This window comes from Meles meles, chromosome 13 (genome assembly GCF_922984935.1).
Source record: "Meles meles chromosome 13, mMelMel3.1 paternal haplotype, whole genome shotgun sequence".
Taxonomy (NCBI): Eukaryota; Metazoa; Chordata; class Mammalia; order Carnivora; family Mustelidae; genus Meles; species Meles meles.
Genome location: NC_060078.1, coordinates 3,474,388 through 3,496,848, shown reverse-complemented (window position 1 = coordinate 3,496,848; position 22,461 = coordinate 3,474,388). Strand labels below are relative to the sequence as shown.

The following is a 22,461-nucleotide window of genomic DNA, read 5'->3' as shown; positions in this document are numbered from 1 at the left end:
TAGTCCAATGTTTCATTCAATGCTCTTATTTCTTTATTAATTTTCTGCTTCGATGATCTGGCAACGGCAATCAGACAACAAAGAGAAATAAAAGGTATCCAAATTGGCAAGGAAGAAGTCAAACTCTCTCTCTTCGCAGATGACATGATTCTTTATATGGAAAACCCCAAAGACTCCACCCCCAAACTACTAGAACTCATACAGCAATTCAGTAACGTGGCAGGATACAAAGTCAATGTACAGAAATCAGTGGCTTTCTTATACACTAACAATGAAAATACAGAAAGGGAAATTAGAGAATCGATTCCATTTACTATAGCACCAAGAACCATAAGATACCTGGGAATAAACCTAACCAAAGAGGTAAAGGACCTGTACTCGAGGAACAATAGAACACTCATGAAAGAAATTGAAGAAGACACAAAAAGATGGAAGACCGTTCCATGCTTTTGGATTGGAAGAATAAACATTGTTAAAATGTCTATACTGCCTAGAGCAATCTATACTTTTAATTACATTCCGATCAAATTTCCACCGGTATTTTTCAAAGAGCTGGAGCAAATAATCCTAAAATTTGTATGGAATCAGATGAGACCCCGAATTGCTAAGGAAATGTTGAAAAACAAAAACAAAACTGACGGCATCACGTTACCCGATTTCAAGCTTTCCTACAAAGCTGTGATCACCAAGACAGCATGGTACTGGTATAAAAACAGACACATAGACCAGTGGAACAGAGTGGAGAGCCCAGATATGGACCCTCAACTCTATGGTGAAATAATCTTCAACAAAACAGGAAAAAATATTCAATGGAAAAAAGACAGTCTCTTCCATAAATGGTGCTGGGAAAACTGGACAGCGATATGTAGAAGAATGAAACTCGACCATTCTCTTACACCATACACAAAGATAAACTCGAAATGGGTAAAAGACCTCAACGTGAGACAGGAATCTATCAGAATCCTAGAGGAGAACATAGGCAGTACCTCTTCGATATCAGCCACAGCAACTTCTTTCAAGATATGTCTCCAAAGGCCAAGGAAACAAAAGCAAAAATGAACTTTTGGGACTTCATCAAGATCAAAAGCTTCTGCACAGCAAAGGAAACAGTCAACAAAACAAAAAGGCAACCCACGGAATGGGAGAAGATATTTGCAAATGACAGTACAGACAAAAGGTTGATATCCAGGATCTATAAAGAACTTCTCAAACTCAACACACACAAAACAAAGAATCAAGTCAAAAAATGGGCGGAAGATATGAACAGACACTTCTCCAACGAAGACATACAAATGGCTATCAGACACATGAAAAAATGTTCATCATCACTAGCCATCAGGGAGATTCAAATGAAAACCACATTGAGATACCACCTGACACCAGTTAGAATGGCCAAAATTAGCAAGACAGGAAACAACGTGTGTTGGAGAGGATGTGGAGAAAGGGGAACCCTCTTACACTGTTGGTGGGAATGCAAGTTAGTGCAGCCAGTTTGGAAAACAGTGTGGAGATTCCTCAAGAAATTAAGAATAGAGCTTCCCTATGACCCTGCAATTGCACTGCTGGGTATTTACCCCAAAGATACAGATGTAGTGAAAAGAAGGGCCATCTGTACCCCAATGTTTATTGCAGCAATGGCCATGGTCGCCAAACTGTGGAAAGAACCAAGATGCCCTTCAACGGATGAATGGATAAGGAAGATGTGGTACATATACACAATGGAGTATTATGCCTCCATCAGAAAGGATGAATACCCAACTTTTGTAGCAACATGGACGGGACTGGAAGAGATTATGCTGAGCGAAATAAGTCAAGCAGAGAGAGTCAAGTATCATATGGTCTCACTTATTTGTGGAGCATAACAAAGAACATGGAGGACTTGGGGAGATGGAGAGGAGAGGGAGTTGAGGGAAACTGGAAGGGAAGATGACCCATGAGAGACTATGGACTCTGAAAAACAACCAGAGGGTTTTGAAGGGGCGGGGGGGGCGGTGGGAGGTTGAGGAACCAGGTGGTGGGTTATAGGGAGGGCACGTACTGCATGGAGCACTGGGTGTGATGCCAAAACAATGAACACTGTTATGCTGTAAATAAACAAATAAAAAAAAAAAAAAAGAGGTACTGGTGTTGTGGGGCTCATGGGATGCTGGCTGTGGTGTGGTGTTAGAGGGGCTGATGGAATGTTCTGGAAGCTACGAGGAGACGTCAAGTCCTAGATTCTTCTCCATCCACCCAGGGCCAGGATGGGGGAGGGGAGGCCTGCCGGAAAGTTGACCAAGTGTGTGCCGTGCTGATAGGCGTGAGAGCTTGGGGCTCTCCCTGCTACTCCTCAACCCTTCGCCCTTGTTCAGCTACTTTCGATGTTATCTGCTGGAGAAAACCTTTTATTACCCGTCTCTTTCTTCCCAGGTAAAATTTCTCCTCCCCTTCCCTGGTGCGCCAACAATACCCTGTTAGAGATTTCAACCCTTGTGTCCCATTGACGCTGTGTTCCACTTTCCTATGTTAAGGCAGACTCCGTCCATTCGGCAGGAAGCTTTGGGTGACAACTGTCTTACTACAGACAGTGCTTAGTAAAGTGTTTGGGTTCCGATTTCCACCCGACTTAAAAAGAATGCCAGAGTATACACACAAAGGAGTATTATTCAGCCTTAAACAAGAAGGAAATCCTACCCTTATGTGATGAGGCTGAAGTTGCAGGACATTTTACTAAATGAAATAAACTAGTCATGGTAGGACAGCTGCCACATGATTCGACTTACATGAGGTATCTGAAAATAAGCAGACCCATGGGACCCATAGGAACAGAGAGTGGAGTGGCGGTTGCCAGGGTCTGGGCAGGGGGCAAATGGGGGATTGCTGTTCAGTAGGTTTAAAGTTGCTGTTATGTACAATGGATAAATTCTAGAGATCTGTGCAACATTGTGTCTATTAAGTTAATAATACTGTAATCGTGTACTGAAACATTTGTTGAGGTTAAGTCTCCTTAAAATAAATTAAAAAAAAAAATATATATATATAGCAGCTACCAACCTCTCCTCCCACCCCTCCAAAAAACCCACCTGAATGATGTCGTGCATCACGCCATATTGCAGTCACAAAGGAAATGTCTGTGGTGAAATCACGTGAGCACCCATGTTGGGAGTTCTGCCTGACCTGATTCACGGTGCAGACAGACTCTTGCGAGTGGGTCCATCATTTGCTTGAGGCTCGAGCTGACCTCTTCTCTGTGATTGAGATGACTGTGCAAAAACAGACCTTTAAATGGATGGAAAGCAGTTAACAGAGACCCCTCAGTGTCTGGGTGTCTGTGTGCATCTGGTGGAGACAGGAAAGCATGAGGACGAGGGCTGGCGAGGGGTCAGTGCTGTTGAACGCTGTGCGTGACAGGTGCACTTCCTGGAGCAGATGGCCTTCGTCTACGGAGTCCTCCGGGATCCCCACTCTCTCGAGGCGACTGGCTGTTTGAATCTGGTGCCGATTCCATATTCATTCATACACTTCTAGGGGAACAGTCTCCTGAAATGTGTAGCGTCCTTTTGGAGCAGGTGAGGTCTGGGTTAGGGTTCTCGTTCTGCGCCCCGGGGCTAGTGATGACAGTTAGGATTGACTGTGGTTCATAGACTGGGTACAGCAATGGCGGGTGGCCTGTTGGCCCATATTGGGGGGGGGGTAGGGGAGGACAGGCAGGTATTTCTAGCACACCTTGCAGAAGTTCACAGGTGTGAGGACAGAAATCAGTGCTTAGCACTTTGCCTTTTGGAAACATGTCATCATTTGGAAAGGAATTTTCATTTTTAAAATAAAAAACAAACCAAAATTAGCCTTTCTCTGGTGTTTTTCCTGAATACTGGTGAGCCTGTCCTAACATTGGAGGGATAATGACTTTGAGCTGGGTGGAATATTTTTATTCTGCTCAATGGAAAGTAAATATTTGCCTTCACTTTCTCAGAACCCTGTGTCACTGGGAAAGCAGCTGAAGAACCCGCTGGTAAGAACAAAGGGCCAGGCCTCGCTTTGCCTGCAAATCTGGTTTTCTGGCAGAGCTCCCTATTGAAGTGTGCGTGGCCTCCTCTCAGCACTGGACCAGGGGACGGGAGAGCATCTCGCCGTTCCCTGACCCTCCCTCTGCGAGACAGCCCCAGCCCCAACTTCTGCTGTTTGAGAGGACGAGGCTCTGCTGAAAGCTCATAATTTTCTTCTCCAAAGTGACAATGAGGCAAAAGACAATAGTTGCCTCGTATAACCCACCTGCTTTGTAGGAAATGAAGCGAACTCAGGAGCCCAGTGCCACTTGGAGGATCTGTCGTTTCCTTCCCTGTCGGTAAACAAAGGCAGTCGGTTAAAAGAGTGGGGCAAGGATTGTTTACAGGATGTTTGCTGTATCAGAGGAAGGAAAAGTGCCTTTTACAGAGCCGTGTTCATTGTGTGGGGGATATTACAACATCTTTTAAAGGGTACTCTGCTGGCGAAGAGAAATTAACCACAAAATATTCCGTCATGAGACACCAACTGTTTAATCAGTCAGTAGGACTTACTTCGTAAATTGAAGTTGAGGGTCTTATAATGTATCAGCAGTAAAAGAAAAAAAAGGTAGAAAGCCAGAAAACCTCTTTAGGGATGAAATAATAGGTTCCTAAAACTTTGGAAAAATATCGATACTTTAGAGGACTCAGTTTTGTTTTGTTTTGTTTTTTTAATTGTGCAGGTTCGTGCTTTGTGTGCAAGAAACAGTTATCATTTCTAGTATGGCTGCGTCTCCCATGTCGGCCTTTCCAGGTGGCCCTTCAGGACACCCAGTGCTGTGTCTGGGTGCCTGGTGTCCCGGCTCTGTCCGGACACTCTTTTTCAGCCGTTCCTAGCGCAGGAAGGAGTGGTAGCTGAGGGTGCCGTGAACATGACCGAGGGAATGAATGCTTGGTTGGACTTAATAAACTGGTGACGGTTGAAACAATGACACAAGATGCCCCGTCACATAACATACTCTCCTTCTAATTGATGCTGGGAAATCTTTTGATATATACTTGCGTGTCATGTGTGTGTCTGCGTGTTAGCCGCACATAATTTTTAAGTGTGCATTTCAGTGGCATTAGGTGTAGGCGTACTGTTGTGCAATCATCTATCTCGAGATTTTTCATCTTCCCAAACTTTTGTACTCATTAATCACTGACTCCCCATTCCCTTTGCCCCCATCGCTGGCAACTGTCATTCTCCTTCCTGTTTCTGCGAAGTGGATCATGGTGGGTGCTTCATGGAAGTGGGATCCTGTAGTGTTTGTCCTTCAGTAACTGGTTTATTTCACTAACATCATGCCTTCAGGGCTCATCCATGTTGTAAGCTGTGTTGTAATTCCCTGACTTTTAAAGCCGAGTGATATTCCGTTGTGTAGATTGACGACATTGTGTTTATCCACCCATTGGTTGATGGACACGGGTTGCTTCCACCTTCTAGCTATTGTGAATAAGCCTACTGTGAAGGTGCGTGTACAGGTGTCTTTTCAAAACCTTGCCTTTGGGACGCCTGGGTGGCTCAGCACGTTAAGCGTCTGCCTTTGGCCCAGGTCATGATGCAGGGGTCCTGAGATAGAGCCCTGCATCAGCTCCCCACTCAGTGGGGAGTCTGCTCTCCTTCTCCCTCTGCCTGTTGCTCCCCTGCTTGGGCACTCTCTCTCTCTCTCTTGCTCTCACTCTTAAATAAATAAATAAATAAATACATCTTCAAAACTCTGCTTCCAATTCCTTTGTATATACACCCAGAAGTGGCATTACTAGATCCTACGGTAATTCTATGCTTAAGTTTTTTAGGGGATTCTCCATACTATTCTTAAATTTTTAAGCCTGAAATTGGCTATATGGCTCCCTAAGTTAGGTCGGTGAGAATTTCCTTCCCCGCCCTTGCCAGTGTACATGATCTCAAGTTCAGCTACAGTTGAGGGACTCATAAGAGTAACGTTTCATCCACTCTTTCAATGCTTCATAAAAATGGAGACAGACTGGGAAAGGTGGGCTTTCTGAAGCCAAGGCCAGTTGTCGCCTTGCTGGTGGGTGGCCCTGTGACGGATCAGTGCTCAGTGTGAGAGGGCACTGTTAACACGGTGCCGGAACCAGAGGCGCAGACCCTGCTGTCCCGGCACACCCCGCTCACGGGGGTCTGGGGAGCAGAGTGCAGAACCTGGCAGGATTCAGAGAAGCCGCGTTGATGCCATTTCATCCGGGCATCTCACGTTCCTCATGTCAGGAGAGAGTGTGGCCATAGTGCGCCTGGCTCTGGTTGGGTTTGTGGAAATTCTTGTATTTACGGTTTTTAGAAATGATGTAGCAAAAGATCGTACTTTGGGAGCCACGCCGACCTGAGTTCACACCCCATCGTGTGTGATTCACCTTGGGCAAACAGTCAATGTCACAGAGTACCAGTCTCCTCATCTGGGAAGCAAAAAAGGCCGATTTTGTTTCCAAGTGATTGTGGGTTTGGAAATCACATGGAAAGTAGCTAGCGGAGCGCCTGGTACTTAGTGCCGCATACCCCGAATCGTCCGCTCCGTTATGAAAAGCAGAGGCCGCTTGACCGAAGTCAGTACCAAAAACAGACACCTAGATTAGCAGTTGTCACAGTTGTGGTCTTGGACCCTCCCCCTTGACATCTGCAAAACTTATGGAGGATCCCAGAGAGCTTTTTATTATGTGGCTTATCTCTACTGAAGTTTGTGATACTAGCATTAAAACTGAAGAGTTTAGAAATAATTACTAATTAATTAAAAGTGGCAGTAAGCCCTTTGCTTTTTATTAGAAACATGTTTTATGAAAATCACTCTTTTCTCAAACAACGACAAGAAATTAATGAGCAGAATGGCGTCGTTCAAGCCTTCTGCGCCGTGACGTGTTACTTAGCCTGTAGAAGGCTCCACCGGGTCCTGGTGAGAAGAGTGTGAGAAGGGAAGTGATGTACTTCGCCCTGAGAGTGGTTTGACCCTGGAGACCCCTGGAGGGGCCTTGGGAACCCCTGGGTGCCCTCAGACCACACTTTAAAAATGGCTCACCTAGAGTTTTTCTATGAGTCTGAACTGGGTCTCTTTCTTCTCTTGTAGGTTCTTGCTCCTGGTCGAGTGAGCTGGAGCCTCCCCCTTTCTCCCTGCTGAGGTGAGCCCACCCCCCATCTGTACCCCAAACCACTGCTTTGGGTTTTAAGTTTGGGCTTCTGTGCCCTATTCTTGTTTTTTTTTTTTTTAATTGTTTCTGTTCCCCTTGGCTGAGGGGTCGAATGTTCTGATTTTTTTCACCCCTCCAGCACATGCATAGGTGAGCATTGCCTTAAGAAGCCCTTTAAACTTGGGGATTGCCTAAATGGGGGGCTTCAGAAGGAGCGACTGGCAGGCTCCAATGAGCATCCCGTAATGTGTTTGAAAGGCTGTGGATCTTAAAGTTGGCTTGTATCTCTCTACATGGAGTGTCCCTTAGATTCCGGGACAAAGCAGGAGCACGGTACGGGACGCAGACCTGCACGTTGGTTGCTGTCCTGGTGTGGGTAGGCCCTGCACTGAGGGACCTTTGGGAGGAAGGTGATGGGGATGGGGTAGAGGAGGGCCAGGGCTCCCCAAATGGGGCCCAACTGTCTTCCTGGGGCCTTTGCGTCACGGGGCGCACCTACCTCCCACGTAGAGTAAAGGCAGAGCTCGCCGCGCCCCTCCTTGTGTGTGTTCACAAGTGTTGTATTTTCCGTAACAGCAGGAGATCGGACGGGTGTGTGCGGAGCTGTCAGGAGTAACCAGCCCCGCGCACGTCTGGTTTCTGGTGCTTTACCATCCCCGTTCTTCAGTGTGTATTTCCTAAAAATAGAGCTACTCACTTAGTTAACGAGGTTAACTAGCTAGCGAGGAGCCCAGGAGGACTTGGCATGGACGCGTTACTTACACCCCATCTCTTCCTGGCCTTCCAGCGTTGCCAGCGGGCCCGAGGTGCCGTCTAGAGTGCCGTCCCCTCCCTCTGGGGCCCACTGTGGGGTCGAGTCCCCGCACTTAGCGGTCAGGTCTGTGGATCGTCTTTGTTCCCACGGCCTTCGTCGCTCTGTGTGTTGGTGCATTTTGAGGTCGGGGGCCTGAGAGCCTGCACTTCAAATGTTGTTACGTGGATGAGCGTGTCACCGGTGGCAGGCGCCGCTGCGGGAGGGAGTAGACACCCGCCACGGGTCTTCTCGGTACCAGGTAGAAACACCGCAAACACACCTGGGTGGTGAGATGCCCAAACTACTTGTGGGAGAGAGGAGGGCGGGGAGGAAGGCGACAGCGGGAGGTTCAGCCTGAAAAGACCACGTTCCTTCTTGTGCAGGACCCGGGGCTTGGCTGAAGGGCCAAGGATCTCGCTGCAGCTTGAGTTACTCTGACACGGAAATAAAGAGCGGTGCCATTAACCTGTCAGCACAGGGAAAGGGGAGTATTACCTGAGCTGGTTTAAAGGAAAGACTCCCTCACTCTGCTCAGCTGTGCTTGTCCCTCCTTGGTCCCTGCTGACGCCCAGTGAGCAGTTGCTCTGTAACTGACCTTGGCCCTTAAGGGGCCCCGGGCTGCCCGGACCCCGTTCTGCTCTGCCTTTGTCCCTTACTGAGCTTGCCAGCACTGTGGGACCTGGCTCCAGCCAGGAATGAACGCTCCCTGGGGGGTCGGGACCAGGTGTGCATAGCAGCTGGCCTAGAGGGTCCCGTCTCCACACTAGTGTCTTCATGGCGAACTTTGATGCGCGACGTTATATTGATTTTCTACACTATGAGACCATTATAGACATTTGTGACGCAGGCTCGCCATTTCAGGCTTACTGCATTTTGTCGCAAGTCACATTCTTTAGTTTTAATGTGTAGGTGTGTTCAGTTTCAGAAAACACAGAAATATATACACTAGACCCTAAATCCCCCCCTATAATCTCAGTCCCCGAAGGCACCCACTGCTGGTAGACCTTCTTTTAAATTTGCATGCACACGCAAAACAGAACAGAAGTGGGGTCATTCAATTCATACTGGTTTTCCAGTTGCTTTTTCCTTACCAATACATTGTAGCTGTCTTTTCTTGTCATTATTTAGGTAGTTCCTACTTACTCTTTTTAATGATGAGTTGGCTTTTATGTGTAGCTGTACTCTAATTTCCCTAATCCTTGTGGAAGGACATTTACGTGCTAGTCAGTGCTTGGCTCTTACTAACAAAATGCTAGTGTGTATATAGATATATTAAAGTCATGTAAGTATGTATATAACAGTGTATATGTAATATATGTAATATACTATATATTAGATATATAATATACACATATATAATAAAAATAATAAAATAAAAAATACATATAAGTATATATATATAATAGTTGTATTTCTTTAGGATAAATTCCTAGGAGTGGAATTGCTGGATGAAAGAGTGCTCAGGCTTAAACTTTTGGCAGATACTGTTCAACTGACCTTCAGATGGGTTGTGCCCTTTAGGATTCCATCCCTGACTCCGGAGTGAGATTCTAGCCAGCACCAGGTGTGAATAATCTCAGTATTTTTGTTTCTAATTCTAATGTAAAAACTCTCTCATTGTTTTAATATTTATGTTCTTTTTTAAGAAAAAAATTAATCCTGAAGTAGGGAACCTTTATTGGCTACTTGTAATTTTTTTTTTTTTTTTTGGAAACTTCTTTATTCTGGATATTTGTCCTTTGTGATATGATACAAGTATTTTTGCAAATTCTTAGTTACTGTCTTTTTTTTTTTTTTTTTAACCATTTGAGTTGCTTATGGTGTGAATGCAGACAAACTCTTTAAGAGTGTAGCATGGAATGCTACCTAAAGCAATCTACACATTTAATGCAATCCCTATCAAAATACCCTCCATTTTTTTCAAAGAAATGGAACAAATAATCCTAAAATTTATATGGAACCAGAAAAGACCTCAAATAGCCAAAGGAATATTGAAAAAGAAAGCCAAAGTTGGTGGCATCACAATTCCGGACTTCAAGCTCTATTACAAAGCTATCATCATCAAGACAGCATGGTACTGGCACAAAAACAGACACATAGATCAGTGGAACAGAATAGAGAGCCCAGAAATCGACCCTCAACTCTATGGCCAACTAATCTTCGACAAAGCAGGAAAGAATGTCCAATGGAAAAAAGACAGCCTCTTCAATAAATGGTGCTGGGAAAATTGGACAGCCACATTCAGAAAAATGAAATTGGACCACTTCCTTACACCACACACGAAAATAGACTCCAAATGGATGAAGGACCTCAACGTGAGAAAGGAATCCATCAAAATCCTTGAGGAGAACGCAGGCAGCAACCTCTTTGTCCTCAGCTGCAGCAACATCTTCCTAGGAACATCGGCAAAGGCAAGGGAAGCAAGGGCAAAAATGAACTATTGGGATTTCATCAAGATCAAAAGCTTTTGCACAGCAAAGGAAACAGTTAACAAAACCAAAGACAACTGACAGAATGGGAGAAGATATTTGCAAATGACATATCAGATAAAGGGCTAGTATCCAAAATCTATAAGGAACTTAGCAAACTCAACACCCAAAGAACAAACAATCCAATCAAGAAATGGACAGAGGACATGAACAGACATTTCTGCAAAGAAGACATCCAGATGGCCAATAGACACATGAAAAAGTACTCCACGTCACTCGGCATCAGGGAAATACAAATCAAAACCACAATGAGATATCACCTCACACCAGTCAGATGGCTAAAATCAACAAGTCAGGAAATGACAGATGCTGGTGAGGATGCGGAGAAAGGGGAACCCTCCTCCACTGTTGGTGGGAATGCAAGCTGGTGCAACCACTCTGGAAAACAGCATGGAGGTTCCTCAAAATGTTGAAAATAGAACTACCCCATGACCCAGCAATTGCACTACTGGGTATTTACCCTAAAGATACAAACATAGGGATCCGAAGGGGCACGTGTACCCTAATGTTTATAGCAGCAATGTCTACAATAGCCAAACTATGGAAAGAACCTAGATGTCCATCAACAGATGAATGGATCAAGAAGATGTGGTATATATACACAATGGAATACTATGCAGCCATCAAAAGAAATGAAATCTTGCCATTTGCGACGACGTGGATGGAACTAGAGCGTATCATGCTTAGTGAAATAAGTCAATCGGAGAAAGACAACTATCATATGATCTCCCTGATATGAGGACATGGAGAAGCAACATGGGGGGTTAGGGGAATAGGAGAAGAATAAATAAAACAAGATGGGATTGGGAGGGAGACAAACCATAAATGACTCTTAATCTCACAAAACAAACTGGGGGTTGCTGGGGGGAGGTGGGATTGGGAGAGGGGGAGGGGATTATAGACATTGGGGAGGGTATGTGCTATGGTGAGTGCTGTGAAGTGTGTAAACCTGGCGATTCACAGACCTGTACCCCTAGGGATAAAAATACATTATATGTTTATTAAAAAAAAAAATTTGGAAGGGGAGGCGAACCATAAGAGACTATGGACTCTGAAAAACAACCTGAGGGTTTTGAAGAGTCAGGGGTGGGAGGTTGGGGGAACAGGTGGTGGGTAATAGGGAGGGCACGTTTTGCATGGAGCACTGGGTGTTGTGCAAAAACAATGAATACTGTTACGCTGAAAAAATAAATAAAATGGGAAAAAAAAAAGATACTAAAAAAAAAAAAAAGAGTGTAGCATGGAATAAGGCTAGTCTTTTTTCGGAGTTGAAAACCCATTTCAGATGCTGGCATAACACGGGTTACGATTACAGGCCAGGCCATCATGGATCTGTCTGTTGTTATGACTGTCAGGTTATGATTATGGCCAGGTTATTGCCAGGCCATCATGCATCTATCTGTTGTTTTAAGGTATGAGTGAAGTTCATTTGCTTTGGTTCTTCTCTTTTCTCTTGTGTAACGACCATTGTTCTTGCATACATTTATACGTAAGGAGCACACTGCTTGAAATCTATACATTTTGTCATAGCATCAGAACGGAAGAGATGTTCCACCGGTTTAATTGCTGACTTGTTGCATAATCTTAGAGGATGGCTTCACCAGTGACCTCCCCATTTTCCCATTGATGAAATCAGGACTCACTTAGCCTTCATGGGGGCTTAGCAGCCTGTTTATCAGAGGATCAGGAGACTTGTTCAGTGGGAGAAATCAATTATTATCATTAGAGGATTAGTAAGAAAAAATTGGGCTGAGCTCCAAATTCTAGTCCTTACAAAGACGAATACGATTTTGCAGGATAGCTAGTGCCCTTCTGGTCTCATGGTGTGTATTTCAGCCTTCAGATTTCTGATAGGAATTAACTCTTTAGGCATCTTATTAGAAAGGAATATCTTGTTCCACCCCTCCGCTCTCAGCTTTATCTTCATCCTTGCACCTTCTTGGAATCGAAATAAGTATTGGCCAGGGGTAGTAGGCTTCCTTTCGATCCTGTCCTTTTTTCTTTTTGGCCAACTTTTTAAGGCCAGGGAGGTTCGGAATCTCTAGCGGACCCCCGGAGGGGCTTCAGTTTCTCTCCATTGACGCAGAGTGTACTTAGGTAAATTTCTCAGTGTCCTGCCCAGGTTTCTGCAGAAGCATCATACTCACTTCGATGTCTCTACTTAGGGGAACATCGGGGTGGAAGCTATCTGCTGGCTTCCAGTAAGCCGTGTGCCAGCTGTCCCCAGGATCTAGATGTCAAGATGACGTCTGAGCTGTGATGGTGTGAGATCCTTTACTCAGGCGCTTGGACGTTGGGAAGTGCACTGGCTTATATGCAGAATGTTTGGGTGATCTCACACCTTGTCCTGAATTTCATTTTTCACTGCTTATACTCATGGTGTAACACAGACCTGTTCCAGATTATCTTTTTTTTAAATTTTTTTTTTTATTAAAGACTTTATTTACTTATTTAAGAGAGAGAGAGAGAGAGAGATCACAAGTAGGCAGAGAGGCAGGCAGAGAGAGGGGGGGAAGCAGGCTCCCTGCCGAGCAGAGAGCCCGATGCGGGGCTCCATCCCAGGACCCTGAGACCGTGACCCGAGCCAAAGGCAGAGGCTTTAACCCACTGAGCCATCCAGGTGCCCCTCCAGATTATCTTTTAAAACATTCCATTTCATATCCCACTATCAGCCGAGTTAAAAAGGGCTAGCCACCTCAGGGAAAGGATTTTAATATCTGAAGACCTCATGAGAGGGAGGCCTTGGGCTCTCCCATTCTGTGCACCCTGGAGATGATTTAGTTCATTGAACATTTATTGGGTAATTTCTGTTGGTGGAGCACTCTTTTAGGAGCCAAGGGAAACAAGATGATTAAAATGGGGTCCTTCCCTTTGAGAGTTTATAATCTAACGGGAAAGAAAGAAGCATGTACAAATAGCTCTCATAGGAGGTTTAATTGCTGTAATCATCAAATAGAAGGGAAATACCAGAGAGCTGAGTTGACCATGGATCTCTGCAGCACCCATCAGGTAGGCTGAATTCACGAGTGGATACATTTAGACACATACATTTTGGTGTGCTTTATAGCAGAAAAGAGGTGTAGAAACAGATGATTGGATGAATTTGTGTATGATCGCATAGGGTATGCGAATTTGGTTATCAGGGTCATCAAGGGCACAAGGCAGGCTGAGCAAGACCCCTCATGGACCCATCCTTCCTCCTACACTGGGGGCAGTCCTGCTGGTTGCTCCTCCTCCAAAGGAGGGCTCTCCCGAGCCCACCCCTTGAACAAAATAGGGTTTGGTCCTTCATGTGAAAGATCCATTGCTCTGGTTTCTTGTGGACTGGTTCATGCCAGTCATAGTTAAAACTGCTTTGTACTTGGATTATCTGTCTCCCTCCCTCCCTCTCTCCCTTCCTTGTTCCTTCCTTCCTTCCTTCCTTCCTGTCTTTTCTTTTCTTTTCTTTTTTTTGTGAGTCATTAGTCATTAGTCATTTCATTTTTTCTTACAAACCTTTCATTTATTACGGTAAGGATTATTTTTCTTAAGTGACAATGTAAGATGCACTTTCCTTGATAACCAAGGATTTCTTTGCCTTCTCTTTTTCCAATTTCTTTTCTTACCATTAGGTTCTCTCTAGTCGAGTAAATGACAATGTGCTTTGTGTCCATTATATTACAAATAATTTTTCCCAAAATAAAACCCCGATCAATGTAATCACCTGGGAGGGACTTCATGACGGAGAGAGGCGGACGGTCCCATCAGCAGTGTGTCTGCAGACCATTCTGTCCTCTTTTCAGTAATTATTCTAGTATACTCTTGGTGCTGCATTTGCTTGCTGTTACTCCTGTATAGTAGATATTTTAGTACTTCAGCTATCCCATTTGATCTCCCAGCAGTTCTTTGAAGTAGGTGTTATTATCCACATTTTAAAGATGAGGAAGCTGAGGCCCAGGGAAGTCAAACAGTGTGCTCAAGGTTACCCAGCGAATCAGTTATAGAATGAGGAGGAGCCAGGCTCTCAGACATCGTTCCTTGGCAATGTTCCCAGGGCAGGTCGTCTTCTGGAGAAGGCTAAGACTTCCATTTCTTCTTATCTTATGGAGATTTCAAGACGTGGTCTTGTTTTCTGAGAAGAACCAGCAAGGAGAATTGGTACAATTACACTGATCCCATCCGTACATCCATATGTCGATCATTTGCAAAGACAAACGTGACGTGTGAGAGGATCCTAGCAAAACCTGAATGTGTGCAAAATGAGACGAAACAATCATGGTACTTTCTGATACTCCAATGAATAGTGGGTGAATGGCCTGTCCATGACCCCAACACCCACTTTAAGCCTCTTAAAACACACTTGCCCCTGAGCATCACGAAAGCTGGACCTCTCCCTGGTTGGTCAACTCTTCACCTCAAGCGTCTTCTCGGTTGTGGGTGACCTCTGAGAGGTGAATGGGACGGATAGTCAAGTCAGTATATTAGGAATTCCATCACAAAATGTTTACAGGACAACGTCCAACTTCGTGTAAGTCTTCTGGAGAGTTCTTGTTTGGGAAACATTGCAGTATGCTCTTAAAAGACAATTCTGACCATTCCCTTACTGAAAAGCTGCAGATACAGACCTTGGTTCATGCACCTGAATGCCAGCAGGGCGCTCCCACAGAACACATTGTAACTTCGTAAGTTCCATCTCAGCATGGTGTGTTTTCTTTTCCTTTGTTTGTTATTAAACATTTTGCTGGAGGAAATATGGGTGGAAGATTTCATAAAGGAAGCATTCAGCGAGAACAATGGATAGTGTTAAGACTTTGATTCTGAAGTAAAATAACTGTTTTTCCTTGAGAGAAGCAATTCAGTGGTAATTAGCCATGTGTCTGATAGAGGTGGTGTCATCCCAAACTCAGGCAGCCCTCGTGCCTCCCGCTTCTGTAGTCTGGAACGTTGTAGCCTCGGAAATCTTTCGGTCCCCTTCACACCTGAGGCACAACTGACATAAAGTCCTGACAGTCGTCGCTTCTATAAGATTCTTTATTTAGAGAGTCTGCACGTGCAGTGAAACACGCTAAGTTTTTACGTTTAATTACCTAACAACTGCGAACTCGTTTCTAAGATCGGATTCTTTGATTTTTCTCTTACGCTCAGTATAGTGATAATAGTAGCCAGCATTTGTGTGCACCTTTCTGTTCTGAGGCTTCTGGTAAGCCCTTGGCAGATATGCTTTCCTTAAATGTGAATGGTTCCTGTGACTGTCTTCCGTGCCCTGATGCAGGGACCGGCAGGACAGAGACGCAAGCACCTGGCTCTTAGCCAGAGTCCGTGCTGGGTCCCACAGATTTGCACAAAAACATCTAGCGAACGGGATTGGTGCAAATAGTGTAGGTTGGTGACAAGAATACGAAAGAGCCTTTATTTTAAATGTGGACAGTGACGGGGTCTGCCGCTCGGGTTGTCAGATTATCCGCTTAATGTAACCTGGGCAGTTTCCTTTGATGGGCCCCAGTTTTGATATTGGCAAAAGAGGTGTAATAATCTGTTGTAAGATTTTCATCCAAATTCAGTGAGACAGTGCTTGTTACAACTGCTCTGGTCACTCTGTTTATCTCTCTTTGATTTTATCTGAAAAATCAACTGAAATCTTTTTTTTTAATTAAAAAAATTTTTTTAAAGATTTTATTTATTTGTCAGAGAGAGAGAACAAGCGGGGGCAATGGTAGAGAGAGAGGGAAGCAGCCTCCCCGCTGAGCAGGGAGGCCAGTGCGGGGCTTGATCCCAGGACCCTGAGATCATGACCTGATCTGAAGGCAGAGGCTTAACGACTGGGCCATCCAGGCATCCCTGAAGTCTGTTTGTAAGACACTGTAATTTATTCTCCCATCTCGCTTTGTCCTTTCCCCACCCTAAAAATCCATGGTCAAGTCTCTGTTTTGTAAATATATCGAGAGAAGGAAAAGCAAACGCTAAGGTAGAACGGGATGAAGGAGTACTAAAACTGGGGTGGGAAGTTTTTTCTCTTATGATCTTATCTATCTCATAGCCGCCTATTGTGAGTGGAGTTTTATCCTTTCCAGGAGTGGTGTCTTCAAACATAACTCTGGTGGCCTCTTGGTCACCTGTGCTTTGCAGGCTGCGTGCCTGATGGTGCCCCCCCCCCCCCCCATCCAGCTTCTGTTGCCGGCCTGTCACCCGGGCAGTGGCCCTGACTTGGCCTAAAAGCCTTCCTAGTTCTAAGCAGTGGTTTTTACCTTTCACTGCCCATCGGAATCACCCAGGAGACTTTTTTTTTTTTTAAGATTTTATTTATTCATTTGACAGACAGAGATCACAAGTAGGCAGAGAGGCAGGCAGAGAGAGAGGAGGAAGCAGGTTCCCTCACCCAGGAGACTTTTAAAAAAACCAGTGCCTGATTTCTGAAACTGATACTTAGAAACTGAATTGTGACCGAATTTCCAACGCCTGTATTTTTTTAAAACATCCCCCGCTGATTCCGATAGGCAGGGGAGGTGGAAAACTGCATTTGTGTAGGGGAGACCCGGAAGGGCCATATTCCTTGTTACTGTAATGTCATTATCACCATCCTCTCTGTTTCAGTGACAAATGGAGTCTCTCGAAAGTGGCCGTGAATACTGAGGAGTCCAGAATTGTGTAGCGTGTACAGTGCCCTCTTGCCCCTGCCCGTCCCTCTCCCATCCAGGAGGGCACAGCTCAGTGGGTCCCGGGTGCTCAGACAAGGTCAGGAGCCCCGAGGGATCCACGGAGGGGCTTGGAGCCACCCGCGAGTACGTTTTGTGTTCTTTGCCGTTCCTTTGTCTATTATTCGGCAGTGAGTGTGTAGGAATTACTCCTCGGTGTGATCTGCCTGCCGAGCCATACTATTTTTAGGCACTAACCCACACAATAGGTTTATAAAAAGGCTGTTGAACCTTTGGAGGCTCTGCTGGATTTGGTCTGACAAGGGCTGAGTTACAAGTAGGCTCTCCCGCCTCACAGTTCAGGCATGTAGGATTTTTTTGTTTTGTTTCGTTTTTTTCTTTATAAAGAGTCTGAATAGCCTAAAAATACAGAGGTTTGGCGGTCTGTCAGGTGACGGTCTCCTCCGGTGTCCCGGCTTTCCAGGCACATCGCGTTGCAGGTGTTTGTCACAAGCAAATTTTTATTTGTTCTTCTTTTCCTTTTAGCATGAGCTGAAACGTGCACAGTTTGTAGTGCGGGGGGAGAAATGAACACGGGACGCATTTTCTTGTTCTCGACAGTTGCGTTTTCCTCACTCTATCGGACGGGGCTGGCCTGACTTGTCAAGGGGGACATGTTGGTTTTCCCAACTACACTTGGACTATTTTCCGCACTTCTCTTCTTCATTAGTTCTGTTGGGTCCCACGCCCTCCAAACCCCATGGGCATTTGTTGTTGCTCTGGGGAGCTCATCCGTGTTCATGGGGTCGTTACTCTCTTCGGGCATCAGCGGGGAGCTCGAACAATGGGGACCCTCCAGGTGCTTGGCTCAGCCTCCCCTTCACCTCCAGCCCTCAAGGGGCTTGTCATTTCCAAACCTGGACTCGTATTCAGTAGGTTAAGTTTGAGGCTAGTAAGTGGGATTTTCATCAAGATCATTCTGATGCCATTGTCTCTGTGGCCCGTTGAATCTTTGGGGACCACCCGTGTGACTCCAAGCCTCCTTGTGCAGAGGAGACCTTCAGAGCGCAGCAGCGGTGAGGAGCCTCACCAGGGTCGCACTGGAAGACATGCCATCAAACACGGAACACAGGGATCTTCTACCTTTGTAGGGTGAATGCAGACGGGGCAGAAATGACCAGAATGTTAACAGGGCTCTTTGCCCTGGACGCATGTTAGTTCTCCATTTCGTATTGTTGGGACTCCGTGTGTGGTGTCTCTGTGACGGAGGGGAGCGGAGGGTGAGTAGGTAGTCTGTGTACTTACCTAACCTAGGACAATGGTAAATAAAAGATGAGTATAAGATCCAGTTTGAATTGTTGTATACTGAAGGAATTGTTAGTGTATTGTTTTGCCATTGTTTTTGGCCCCATGTTTGTTGAGTGGATGTTCCGGTTAGCTCCGTCTGCTCATAAGAATAGAAGCGAGCTTCCCTGGGCACAGCAGGTACATAACCGGGGCTCTGCAAAGTCTGGCAAGGAAATGCCTAAAACATACAGTCCTTATTCCGATCACATGAGGACAGACACATATTTGCACAGCCACTTAAAATAAACAAAGCCGACTTCTTGAAATTTATCTGATTCTCTTTTATGCTGATAGACAACTATTTGGAGTTGGGAAGATAGTCTGTGAGGTTGGGAGGTCATTGATGGCATTTATCGCAAAGGCCCGGGAATTCATTTTATCTGGCTGACTTTATCTTATGGCCCTGAGGGTCGGCCACGTAGGGACTTTTGTACGTGTGCGCACGCGTGTAATGATCAGGATGTGTCTGTCTGACAGGTGGTCGGTACTTAATAAATATTTGGTGATAGACCGTGATGCTTCAAAAAAGACTTCTTTTGTATCTCTCAACATTCTAGCTCGGGATGCTGCAGTGTTCTGGTTTACCTTTTTCCCTCCTCGTAAATATCTGGGCTCTACCAGCCAGCATCGTTAGTGGGATAGTTTACATTTCTTATAGCCCAACTTCTGATTTTGGTATTTTTCCAGTCATGGTACCTCTCATGATTCTCTTTCCTTCGAGGAAAGTATGTCCACTTAGAAACTTCCGTTTTTGGTTGGTTTTAAAACTTAACACCAACACAGCCTGGGTTGAGGCCTGCTGGGGGGAAGAAGTGTTACATCAAGATCCTGGGCCTCATCCACGAGCCTCCTAAAGGCTGGAGGCCTCGCCCTGCCCCTGGCCTGGGCCTTTATCCCCTGCAGAGCCGCCCCTCATCTGCCAGGGGCACAGGTGGTAGAGAGCCGGCGCTTCTTCCTACTGACCGCGTTGACCAAGAAGCAGTGACGTCCTTTCCGTGAGGGCCAAGCCATCCTGGGGAAACCGTCCTGTGTCTGGGGGATTACGCCCTTTTACTGGGACCTGCGAGGACTCCCTGGCCCAGTAGTCAGAAGATCTGAAAAAGAAGACTCCAGATTAAATTTTGTGTTTCCAAGGGTTTGATTAAAGGCCACTGGGCTGCAGGATGGGCTACAAGATGGCCAGTTCTTCTGACGGAAGAACAGCTTCTTCCAAAGGTCGTCGTTTGGCTACAAGTACGGATGACTGGGTTACGATGTCTTACTAACAAGGATGTGATTTGGGCCCAAGGTGGCCAAGTGACTGCATCCAGACAGTTGGGTGGGACAGCAAAATGGGATTGCTGGCTGCCTGGAGGCCCCGAGCATCCCAAGAACTCTTATTTTTAAACTCAGACTAAGTTTCTTTGTTGGCAACACAGGGATCATTCTGTTCTGAGCTCATTCTTTTGTGGGCCCTGAAAGGCCAAGGATCGGATAAAGGGGTGGCTGGGGATTAAAAATCATGACCGAATTAGGGCGAGTCCACAGGAAGGAAATTTGTTTCCAGATGGACTTGCTGGCGTGTGGGTATTACCCTTCGTTGATCACAAAACTTTATTCCCCTAATGAACAGATGGGGTCAACTTAGATCTGTATCCGTCGCCGCTTACTCTGACAGTCGAGCGATTTCCTGATTTAAAGTAGTAGCAGAGGTCTCACTTACTGATAAAGTGGGGATGTTTATATTTGTATCTAAAGTCTTCTTTGCTTCGTAGGGGTGTCAAAGGTAGTATGTATCCTGTGTATAGCATCTGTATAGAAAGAAGGAAATAAAATCACCCCAAGTACCAAAACCCAAACATGAAAACTGATGATACCATCTTTTTTCTATGAATTAAGTATGTCTGGATCTGCGTGTGGTTGTACTATATGGTTGTGAACGTCCTATAAATACATATGTGTATTTTCATATATATTATAATGTACTTAATTATATATATTTAAATAGATATTAAAGCATTGTATATATATTAAAGCATTCTAACACTGCATATCTCATCTCATGGTCTTTATAAGCAGTGTTTTTATGCCAGAACGTTTAATGTGTTTATTTTACTGAAGCTGACATAGTTCTTTTCAAGAACACAGACCTAGGGGCGCCTGGGTGGCTCAGTCGGTTAAGTATCTACCTTCGGCTCAGCTCATGATTCCCAGGGTCCTGGGATGGAGCCCCACATCGGGCTCCCTGCTCAGCGGGGCAACTGCTTCTCTCTCTCTCCCTCTGCCCCTTTCCCAGCTTGTGCACTCACTTTCTCTCTCTCTCTCTCTTGCTCACTCTCTCTCAAACAAATAAAATCGTGTTTAAAAAAAAAACAAAAAAACAAAAAAACGCAGACCTGAGCAAAAAGGGGCTTACTTTTTGCTCCCATAGTTCCCAGGCTTCGTGCCCTTGGCTGTGGAACCAAAGGTATCTGGTACCAGGTAGATCTAACTGGAGCTGATTGAATTTATGTCGTCATTTGCCCGTATTGAAAGCAAACATTACCCATCCTGTATGAGCATGTGGAAGAAAGAGTAGATTAAATGAGATGCTGGTGCCCAGTGATAGAGCTCTGCATAATGAGAAAAATGCACACAGCTTGGCTGACTTCTGTGCTTTCCCATAGGCAGGCAGGAGGGCCGGAATGGGCCCTGGCTCCCCACGGGCATGCAGGGCTGGCATCTGAGGTTGCTTGGACCCTCCCCTACTCCACATCCTCGAGACCCACCCATCAGTGGGATGAGGACTCTAACATGTGAAATTAAGACATTAAGTGAATCTATATCAGGGTAGCTTTGGGCTGGTGTTTGCAAATTAAATTTTGCAGAAATTAGCCCCAGCCCTGCCAAGGCAGCATTAACTTAGTACTGGTAAGCCAGACTGTTTCTGGGACATTTCTATGCTGCGAGATAAGAGTTGAGTTTTACACTAGAACAGTGAGTCTTGCTGAGTAAACTGTGGTCTGTCTGGTAAAACAAAACAAACAAACAAACAAACAAAACAACCAGAACTGTTGATCGGAAGTAATGCCCCTCAGTTAAACCTGATTCATGTAGTGTCGAGGTTTGAAGGAAACATGCATGACAACGTAAGATTGTACATCAGCTACAGAAATGTCGCCAGCTCTTCCAAGACTCTTATGGTGATATTCATTATTTGGCATTCAGAAAAAAAAATTTTTTTCCATCGCACTGAGATGGGATCCGTCTCTCAGACCCGTAATCACATTAACCAAGCTCACTCTTGTTCTGTAACAAGAGTGCACACTTAGTAATTGACAGAAATGAATACTGTCACAGAGACCTCTTCTGAGTCCCCACCTTCTCTGCCGCCATGTAGGTAGAGATCTGGAGGTTGCCTGGGACATTTGCAATGAGAACAGGGCAGACGGATGAAGGAACAGCCACTGAATTCAGGCAAGGGTGTCATGCGAGAATATTCCTTGTCCAATGGCTAAAGTTCCTTGGCCTCTGGATGCCAACATTTGCGCCGGGATTCTCCCTTTTCCACAACCCAAATGGCCGACCCAAATTCTGTTTTCAAATTATATTTGGCCATTAATTAGGATACATACAGTCAGATCTTACAGCCCTTGGGGCTTCTAACTCTTTACAGTTTAAATCTCGGAGGGAGATCGTCCCGTGTTTCCCAGCTCTCCAGGGAAGTCTTACTGTCCGAGACGAAAGCCCATGGCAGCTGACTTTCCCGGCTCTGTTAGGGCTTGTCCAATAAAGGCTGTTCCTTTAAAAGCTTGCTCTCCATCCCAACATTGCTTTGTTGATATGGATATAATAATTTATATAAAATATGCCACCTAAATGTTCTAAAGGTATGACTTATCTATTGACAGGTCATGTAACAAGGTAATGCCAGTCTGGGGTGTTTGGCACGATTCAGTTCTGCACTGGCTGGCAATATTGCATTTAGCTGACCTTTTTTCTTTGTTTTTGTTTTTGTTTTTGATCTTCGTGGAGGCTGTTACCTTGTTAGGTAGGGTGAGAGGATATAAAATTGAGTAGATTTATCTGATCTCTAGGTTCTCGGTCTGATGGGAGAG

General features: G+C 45.2%; 1 protein-coding gene across 8 annotated transcripts in view; it reads left to right on the top strand.

Moving 5' to 3' along the window:
- SIPA1L2 (signal induced proliferation associated 1 like 2) overlaps positions 1 to 22,461 on the top strand; it is a 219,112-nt gene that overhangs the window by 45,110 nt on the left and 151,541 nt on the right. For 6 of the 8 annotated variants that reach the window (XM_046027135.1, XM_046027136.1, XM_046027132.1 and 3 more), the window contains exon 2: positions 7,085 to 7,136. The exons of the other annotated variants lie outside the window; for them this stretch is intronic. The gene's annotated coding sequence lies outside the window, so the exon portion shown is untranslated. The remainder of the gene's footprint in view (positions 1 to 7,084; positions 7,137 to 22,461) is intronic. 8 annotated transcript variants of the gene reach the window in all.